This window comes from Pteropus medius, unplaced genomic scaffold (assembly GCF_902729225.1).
Source record: "Pteropus medius unplaced genomic scaffold, Ma_sr-lr_union100, whole genome shotgun sequence".
Classification (NCBI taxonomy): Eukaryota; Metazoa; Chordata; class Mammalia; order Chiroptera; family Pteropodidae; genus Pteropus; species Pteropus medius.
The window spans coordinates 4,529,986-4,540,073 of NW_024340692.1; positions in this window are offsets into that span (position 1 = coordinate 4,529,986).

A 10,088-nucleotide genomic window follows, 5' to 3' on the forward strand; every position below is an offset into this window, starting at 1 on the left:
AGAAGGGAGGGGAGTTTGGGGGACTGGGAGAATGGGGTGCAGGGGCTAAAGAAGCACAAATTAGCTGGTGGATGTTCACGGGGATGGGGAGCATGGCAGAGGGAATGCAGTTAGCATTAATATGTTGGCTAGGTGGAGGGTCAGGGGAGGGAGGGAGCAACTGGGGGGATTGTTTTATGAACTATATAGATGTCTACCCAATGTACCGTATGCTTGAAACTAATTAAAATAAATTTTTTAAAAAAGGAGAAAGACTGAGTTCCACATAAAGTAAATTAATTCACTGATAGCAGAAACTATCACTTATCAAATGCTTCTAGGTCCCAGACAATATACTGGTATATTTAATCTTTAAACAATCCTAGGACCTAGGTCCTATTATTAATCTCAGTTTCAGAGATGATGAAACTAAATTCCAGAGAAAATTAATAACTGTACAGAGTTACCCAAGGAGCTGGTGAGGGTAGGACTTAGATTCAGATTTGCCTGATTCCGAAACCCATTCCTTACCCGGTCACTAGCCTATATGGCTGCTCATGTTGGGTAGGGGGCTAGTCATTGAGACTACAGAAACTTGGAACCAATAGCATGCTATACTTTCTACTCTCCTTTGCCTTCTTCCTCTTGAGTTTGTTTTGCTTTGCTATTAAAAAATTTTGTATTTCATAATCAAAAGGAATTTACTAAATATAAACATTGCATCTACTTCTGTTAGTAATAATACATAGCATTTTTGTGTTATCACATAATTTACAATCTGCTAGGCACTATGCTTTATAAGTTAGTCACATCACAGAAGGCAATAGAACACAGTCTATTGTCTCTCCTATAAAATGGAGTTTATAGGCTAGTGTTTTTATAGTTGCATTTTCATTTTTGACCTAAACAGAATCACCTGGCTTGGTCATTGATTTTTTTTCTCCAGACTTGGATCTTAATAATTTTCAGCTTATTCCAACTACATAAAGATCTTCATAAAATAAAAAAAAAAAAATTACAGATAAAATGACAACAAATAAACTTTTGAAGCCAGTTCTATTGTAGAAATTTCAAACTATTTTTAGCAATAATGTTATCAAATTGAGCATATAGTCTCCCATGGAGGTAATTTTGAATAGGACAATATAACTTTATCATTATATCAAGTGCTATATAACAGAAGAAATCACATACATTTTCATCTCTGGGCATCTAGATTTAGACGGCTGGGAGCCCATTATAATCCCACAGAAGGATGGCCAGACACTATCCCCTAGTAATTAGCAGGCACACACTAGGAATAAGGCCAAAAAAGATTAGGATTAACTAAATCTGGGGATATGGTCCTTATTTTCCCTAATAACTGAATTTTTCCAGATAACCAGTGGTCCCAGAGGCTGGGTATCCTTTATCTGTTATCACCCACCCCACCCACTCTGACTACTATTTGTTAAACTCTACCTGTGATGTTTCTTACTTATTTTAGAATTTGGCAGTAGGCTACCTCTTCCCAGCTTACAGAGATGCGCTGTGCCTTCTTTATATTGGAATGTTAGTTGGCAGCATTTAAGTCCTGTCTCTTGTTTCTATAATGTCTGATTGCCAGATTCGGTTTCCTTAAATTAGTTGACCCCTAGCTTTGTTCCTAAATTCATACACAAACTTCTTTGGTTTGGCTCAGCCAGATACCATCCATGGTCTAGTTACAACACGATAAACCTATATTCTAGAGCCTGCGGGTGGAGACCTGTTCACCTCAGTCTAGGAAAGTTACCACTGGGGCGGATTGGAGTTCAGTGTTGTCCCAATGGCAGGGAACAGAGAGAGGGATAACAGTGGTACAGAGTGTGGTTAGCATTTTTCCTCAGTTCTTCCTCAATTGATGAAATGAAGAATCACAGGTCATTGAGATCTAGATTTATTTTAAAAGATTTATTAAAAATATGTTTCCAAAAGACATAGAATGCCCCCAAGGAGGCACATGGAGAAAGACGAGTATGCCCCAAGGAGGCACATGGTCTCAACTCTACAACCAACACAAAGGGACCACGAAAAGACCACAAAAAGACCACAAAATGAGGACTCAGCAGTGGGAATGTCTGCCTTATATTAAGGCCTTGATGGGTGGTTCCAAAGGCATTCCTAGGTGATTGGCAAGTGAGATCATTTTGTTTGACACCTGGCTGCTATACAACTCTTTGCCTAGTGCACATGTGCTTACCCAGAACATAGTCTGTTATAATTAGATTCATGAACTTCTAGGCATAAACATAGTATTGTAATGAAGCTTAAATTGTAAGCAAATTAAGGTAGTATCTTCTGCTCAGGTGTCTATAGCCAAATTAGGCCAGCTAAGTTAATAACCTTCCTGTCCTTTGTCTCTGGAAATGCAGGAGGGATTCTCTAGCTATCAATAGGGTGTTCTTTGAGTGGTCTCTAGGCTGGGCACCTATTCTTTTGTTCTGCCTGTTGCTCATGTATGACTAGTTACCTAACATTAGGATCTCAGTGAAAAATAGGAGCAGAGCTAGATAATGAGAATAAAACTAGTAGGCTGAAAACTGAGGAATAGGTCATAGGGTGGAGAAAAATAAATCACAATATGTTGTTTTACCAATTAGATCAGATATGGTCAAATATGATGTCAGTTATGATAGCCAATCAATATGGTATATTATACTATCCATTCGATATTTATCATTAGTATGTGTTGGTGGTAAAGTTCATAAGTTTTCAGTTTCAACATAGATATGATTTTGTGTATTTGAACAGATTTGTTATTGTTTCTTTCAGTCACATGGAGGTAGACAGAAGTTGCTGCTGTATCCTGTAGCAAATTTGAAACTGTTTGGTATTTTAGAATCAAGCTCTATCTGAGTGAGAAGACTTCCCATGAAGAAATTGCACTAATTTGGGGTTGGAGCCACTATTTTCATTCATTCACTTTTCCTCAGTTTTACTGAGAAATAATTGACATATATCACTGTATAAGTTTACAGTATACAACAGGATGTTTTGATTTACATTTACTGTGAAATAATTGTCACGATAGGTTTAGTTAACATCTATCATCTCATATAGATACAGTAAAAAGAAAAATAATTTTTGCATTGTGATGAGAACTCTTAGCGTCTATTCTTTTAACAGCTTTCCTATATACCATATAGCAGAGTTAACTGCAGTCTTCATGTTATACATTACATCCCTAGTACTTACTTATCCTATAACTGGAAATTTATTCTTTTTGACCACCTTTCTCCAATTCTCCCTTACCTCCCCCAACCCTGGTAACCATAAATCTCATTTATTTCTCTATGAATTTGGTGTTTGTTTGGTTTTTAAAAAACACTTTTTGAGCTCCTCTTATTTGCAAAGCAATCTGAACATGTAAACAGGAATGAATTGTGGTCTCTGATGCCAAAAAGCCCCAGGTTGTTGTATGGGAACATAAGATTTGTATTCCATAAGTATGTTACAATGTAGAGAGTGATAATTGCCTCAAGAAATGGAGAGATAAAGTACAATGAGAGTTCAAAAGAAGAGAAGGAAGAGGTTGATTTTTACCTGAGAGTTTAGAAAAAGCTTTGTAGGAGTGATAGCATATGATCTGGCCTTGAGAAAGGCACTTCAGACAAGGAGAAACCTAAGCAGCCATACTTAGATAGGAAAGCATAGCACATGTATAATGATACGTTTTGCTTTACCAGCTTGGGTTAGAAGATGGGTCATGTTTTGATAACAAAATTCTGAATCTACATCCTATCTATTACGAAAATGCCTTTTTTTCCTCTTTGGTTTCTTACTTCCTCTTATGATATCTCCAAAAATATATCTAAGAGTTTAATTCTACTTAATACTGTTTCAAGAGGAGAGACCCTAGCAGCCTGTTGTAATTTTTGTTTACAAAAGGGAGATAATTTTGGCCCCTTTGCTTGCCCGTTATTAAATGACTGTCCATCAGAGGTTATCGAGTTTTGGAACTGTTTCTCCCTAGTGTTGTGTTTATTATAATAGCTCCATGCCACTGCAGGTATGGGTCTCAGTGTTGGAGCTCTTTATTTATCCGGCCATTTAATTCACTCTCCCTTCAAAACATACAACGTACACCCACACACATATACACAGTCATTTTCCCCAAGGTTCAAGACAACTTCAGGGTATTTGAATCAGGGAGGGTTTCTAGCCTCAGTCACTTGTGGTGCCTGGAACTGGCTCTCTGTCCAACCTTCTGTATATTAATGTTGAGTGTGGAGGAGGAAGACTATGCTCTTAGTACGAAATCTTACTTGTTTCCTGAATCAAGATAAGTGTTATTTCCTTTAGAGGGAGATCTTCCCTGTTTAAAATGAATGATCAGAGAATTTATTTCTTAACTAAGCTTAGCATAAGCTGAACATTTTGATATTTTCTTCCATTAGGTTTTATATTTAATACTTATGGATTAAGCAAGAAAGAGTAAAAGGACTCTTTCTTTTACAAAATCTTGAGTGCTTTGAATTTTCACCTTTGGACATGAAATAGTAACTGGTTTTGTCCTTTCTACTATAAACATTTCTAAAGCTGAATAAAATATATGAAACAACTGTTTTCAGGCATTGGACAATAGATAGCATGGTCTATAATTCTTGAGAAAAGAGAAATAAGTGAGGTGAGCTCCCAGTTTTCTCTGATTTCTGTCTTTGGGCATTCTCTGGATTGCAGAACACATAGCCCAAATCTGAAGCAATTGAGAAGGTTAGAATTATGGGACAAGGAACCCAGAAGAGACACTGTAGTAGTGGGGGAAGGGAGGAGTGAGGAGCTGGAAATATTCATGTGGTAGTTCCCCTTGGCTCCATGGCTGAAGGCGAGACATGTGTATATAGCCAAGGCTCTGGGAGGCCTAGCAAAAGCAAAAACTGAAAGAACCGAAAGGAGTAGTTATGCCCAAATTTATCCTTGATGACATTAAGCCTCTTCTCAATAAATGATGGAACAAAAAAAATCATCATGGATATAGAAGATTTGAACAATACTGGATCAGCCAACTTGTCAATTAGTCAATATGTCCATGACCGCTTTGACATTTAGAGAACAATAACCCAACAAGCGCCAAGTATATATTCTTTACAATGCACATGGAATGTTCACCAAAATAGACTATACGCTGAGCCAGAAAACATGTCTCAAATTTCAAAATATTGAAATCATATGAAGTATGTTCCCTGACCACAGCACAATCAAATTAGAAATGAATAACAATAAGATATCTTTTTAAAATGTATCTCTAAATAAACCATGGATCAAAGAAGAATCCCAAGAGAAATGTTGAAATATTCAAACTGAATAATAATGAAAACATATCAAACTTTGTAGAATGTAGCTAAAGCAATGCTTAGGGGGTAATTTATAGCCTAAAATGATTATTTAGAGAAGAAGTAAGGCTTAAAGTCAATAATCTGAGTTTCCTTCTTAAAAAGCTAGAAGACGCAAATTAAATGAAAGCGAATAGAAGGAAAGAACTGATAAAACGAATAAGAAAAATAAATCACAGAATAGATTATTAAAACAAAAAGTTGATTCTTTGAAAAGATTAATAACATTGAGGAAGACTAATAAAGGAAAAAGAAACAGAGCAGAGGCAAATTACAAATAGCAAGAATAAAAAAAGAGGATGTCACTGCAAAGCCTACTGAGAGGATAGTAAGGAAATATGATGATGAGCTTTATGCCAATAAATTTGACAACTTAGACAAAACATTCAAAGTCTTGGAAAAACCTAACTTACCAAAACTGATAAAAGAAGAAATAGAAAATCTGTATAGCCCTATAAATGCTAAAGAAATTGAATTCATAATTTAAAAAACTTCTCAAGAAGAAAACTCAAACCCAAATGATTTTACTTGTAAAATCTATCAAAAATTTAAGGAGGAAATAATACCAATCTTATACAAACTCTTCTTGATAAGTGAAAGAGGTAACACTTCTAGCTTTATTCACAATAGCCAAAAACAATTCCATTCCATACAATGAAATACTACTTACCAATAAGGTGAAACATACTGCTGATACACTCAAAGACATTGATGAATCTTAAAAGTATTATGTTAGTGAAAGGAGAATTTCTATTAGAAAGAATTTCTTTTCTTTCTAAAACCATTGTGAAGGAAAACAGAGTAGAGATTGCCTGGCCTAAGGGCCAGGGGAAGGGAATAACTGCAAATTGGCATGAGGAAAATTATGGGAGTGATGAAATATTCTGTATTTTGATTGGGGTCTTGATTATAAGACTACATTTATGAAAACTTAAACTATACACATAAAATACACTTAAAATTTTATTGTATATAAATTATAGCCAAGTAAAACAATTTTTTTTAGGAAAATAATACTGCCTTTACAGAAAGAAATAATTTTATTTACTTATTAAATCAAATTAAGCGCTAATAGCTATTCTCAATAAAAACCTTTAATTTGTGTTTAATAATACTCAGTAAAACCCTATAAGATTTGTTAGGAAGAAAAGAAATTTACAAAGAAGCTCTTTAGGTAGAGGCACCTAGGAACTGATCAACTAAGTTTAACCACACATCACAATAGGCTTTGTCAGGCGTCTTTTTTTTTTTTTTAATCCATTCAGCCACTCTATGTCTTTTGATTGGAGCATTTAGTTCATATACATTTAAAGTAATTATTGATAAGTATTACTTTGTTATACTTAGTTATTGCTATTTTATTAACTTTTCTTTTTGGTTGTTTTGTGGTTCTTCTCTGTTCCTTAAAATAGTCATGGGGATGTAAGGTATAGCATAGTGAATATAGTCAGTAATAGTTGTAATAACTATATATGGTGTCAGTTAGATACTGGAATTATCATGGTGATCACTTTGTAGGATATATAAGTGTCTAATCACTATTTTGTACAACTGAAACTAATATATTGTATGTCAACTATAATTGAAAAATAAATATAAAAAGAGTTATGTTAACACTAAAAAAAATAGGCCTGTTACTTATTCAATCAAGGTAAGCTTGCCTTACTTCTGCAGAGCACAGCTTTGTTAAATTAAGACATCAGGAGAGAGTTGTCAGGTATTTTCACTTCACGTTTGGAATAACCCCAAGAGAGCATACTTGTAAGGAGAAACGTAGGCCATGTTCGGTCCTGGGCTGATCCTGGAGAATTCCCCTGAGGCTGAACACGTAGGCCTAGGTGTAGCTTCTCTAGAGATCCGATCAGGAAAGAAGACAGCTTGTGATGAAAACCAGTCTCTTGGCAAAAGCTGACCATTATCATTTCAGAATTTTCCAGAACAAAATAACTACAATATGTCATCCACATCCCTTGGGAGATGCTCTTTAAATTATGTCTTAATGCATGAGAGAACTCTCAGGTGAGAATGAGAAGGACAGTTTGTTCCTTCAAGGACTCCACATAAAACATCCAATGAGCTGAAAACATGAGCCAGCAATTAAAGAGGGCACGTGGGATTTGGTTTCTTGAACCAACCTGATGCAAAGCAATTCTCAGTGGAAATCTCGGATCTCAGAGCCAAGCCCAGCTGTTTGCAATATTCATGCTAAATACACAGATACCAACCTCAAGGATGGGCAGCGTGGTAAAAAGCAAAACAAACGATGATAAATCAAGAAACACGGTGGTTTTTTTTTCTTTTTCTTTTTTGCCCTTCCTAGAGAAGACGTGATACAGAAAGACAGTTCAGTGGCTTATATTACCCGGCCACCCTGGACTGGCGTCTCATTCTCTTTAGTTAAAGACAATATCTGGCTTGATGAGCTATTGCAGGGTTTAAAGAGAACACATGCCGGGCACCTTAGCACAATGCCTGGCTCCAAGCAGCTCAGTGAATGTAATAAATATTGTATGGAATAGAATGCTAAGTATCATATGTTGATTCTGAAATAGTAAATGTTATATGTAAAGGATGTGTGAGTGTTTTCTGTAGCCCTCTACATAGGGAGTGACAACATTGCAGGATTAATTCCCAGAGGGTTAGGAAAGAGTAAGCAACTGGTCATAACAGAGATGCATTCATTTGCCTTCCCCAGTGACCGAGGGTGGGGGAGAGGTGTACTGGTTATTCTGTTTGTCCTCTTAGATCCATTATTCTTTCCAGGAGGCTATCTCCTGAGAACACTATTACTCGAGCTCCCTTGCTGGCTAGCTACTATTGGGTTTGGCACTGACAGAAAATAACTGAGCAAGAGGAGGGAGTTCTAGCTATTTCTCTCTGCTCCCTCCCTGCATTGGTATTGTGTCTTTGGAAGCATTTGCATCCTTCTAGGACCACACTATGGCCAGGCAGCTCCTCTTTCACAATCTCAGCCCTCCCTATGCTTTGGTGCTACTGTTCCCTTCCCTTGCCCTCTCATGCCTGGCTTGCCACACTTACAAATCTGTTTGTGACGTCATCCCTTCTGTATTCCACTAAGCCTGTGCACACTTCTATAAGCAGGCCCCTCATTAGAGTGTCTTTGTTTGAACCATCTGGGGCAAATGCTATTTTCTGCTAGGACCTTGACTGATGAGGGCTCTCCAAGGATCTCAAAAGCATACCCAACTAGAGAAAGATAAAACTTTAATTAATTAATCTGACAGTTCCAATCATAACAGTGCAAGTAGTAATTTCCTTGGAAACATTAGAAACACAGGTAGTAAGATAGAGATGGAATAGTAAAAGCCCAAAGTGGGAGAAAGAGAAAAGCCGATAACATCTGGCTATAAGCCAGAGCTGGGGCAACGAGAGGAGAGACCGTAGCTTAACGTGAAGTTCAAAGTGTGAACTATTATGTAAGACTGATATATTAAAAATTGAACAGAGAACAATTAGAAAAGCCATAGGGACTGTTTCAGTTTTTACCCAGGGGAGGAGGAACAAGCCCCAACAAGTGTATTTAAAAGGAGAGTGGGAGATAAGTTTATTTTATTCTTGTATACCAGGGGCCTGCTAGTCTATGTAGTGCTTATATAGTTTCAGTGGTATGAGTCATAACTACAGCTCTAGAAAGCCTTATTGTATAGCATAGGTCATGGAGGTGGGGCCCCACTGGGATTTTGGCTGCATGCCTTCTCAGCTCTAGCCTGGTTACCAAATCATCAGCCTTGTCATACTGGGATGGCAATAAACCTGTTCGTTTCCTTATCATTTTATGACCAGAGGCTGTTGCTCTCCTATTTCTTTGTCCCAGTATAATCTTTTACAAATGCCATATTGACTTGCTGATGTTAATACATATATTCGTATGTGGCACCACATAACAAATCAATACAGTTTTATTAGTTTCACTATCAGTCTGCACTTTCTGATTAGATAGAAAGAGAAGGTGAGTGTTGTTCCTGCTTCGATGGCAGGCAGAAATCAGTGGTGGAGAAGTACTCTGACCCACTGACCTCCTACAAATCCAGCCCAACTCCATATATTGGCAGTATTTTGTCACTCCAGCCCAATTCCACGTATTGGAGGTATTTTGTGCCACTTTCTGGGGAATGATACTTAGCTTTTTAGGCTCTGAAATTCAATTGTTAGGGCATTCAGAGAGGTGTTTGGACATTAATGGCTAACATCATCAAGGTATGAGAAATAGCAGGAATCTGGTGGTGTTGGGCTCACTGCCCTGGCCCCATGCTAGGGGCACCATGTCAGTATCTGCGTCTCTGACTCTCTTTAATGCTTCACTTACTAACCCAGTCACAACCTCTCTCTTTAGGTGTATTAACAAAAATACTTCAAGTTACAGTTATCTTTTACTGTCCTTGGAATCTTGCCATCTGTCTCTTTCCCATAACTTTGCCTACCTCTGATAGTATTCTTTCTTTGCTTATATTATAATCCATCTCCCAGAGGGTAGTTTTTTTCCCCCTTTATCTCCAGCTTCTTAGGGAGTCCTCATTTTGGGCCATGTCTGCCACCTATGGCTTCCAAATGGGAATGCATGATCTTTAGGACTACCTCTCTTTTTTCTTGGTATACTGTTTCAAAAAAATTTTTTTTAAATTTTCAATTACTGTCGACATTCAGTATTATATTAGTTTCAGGTTTATAACATAGTGGATAGACATTTGTATAACTTATGAAGTAATACCCCCATAAATCTAGCATCAACCTGGC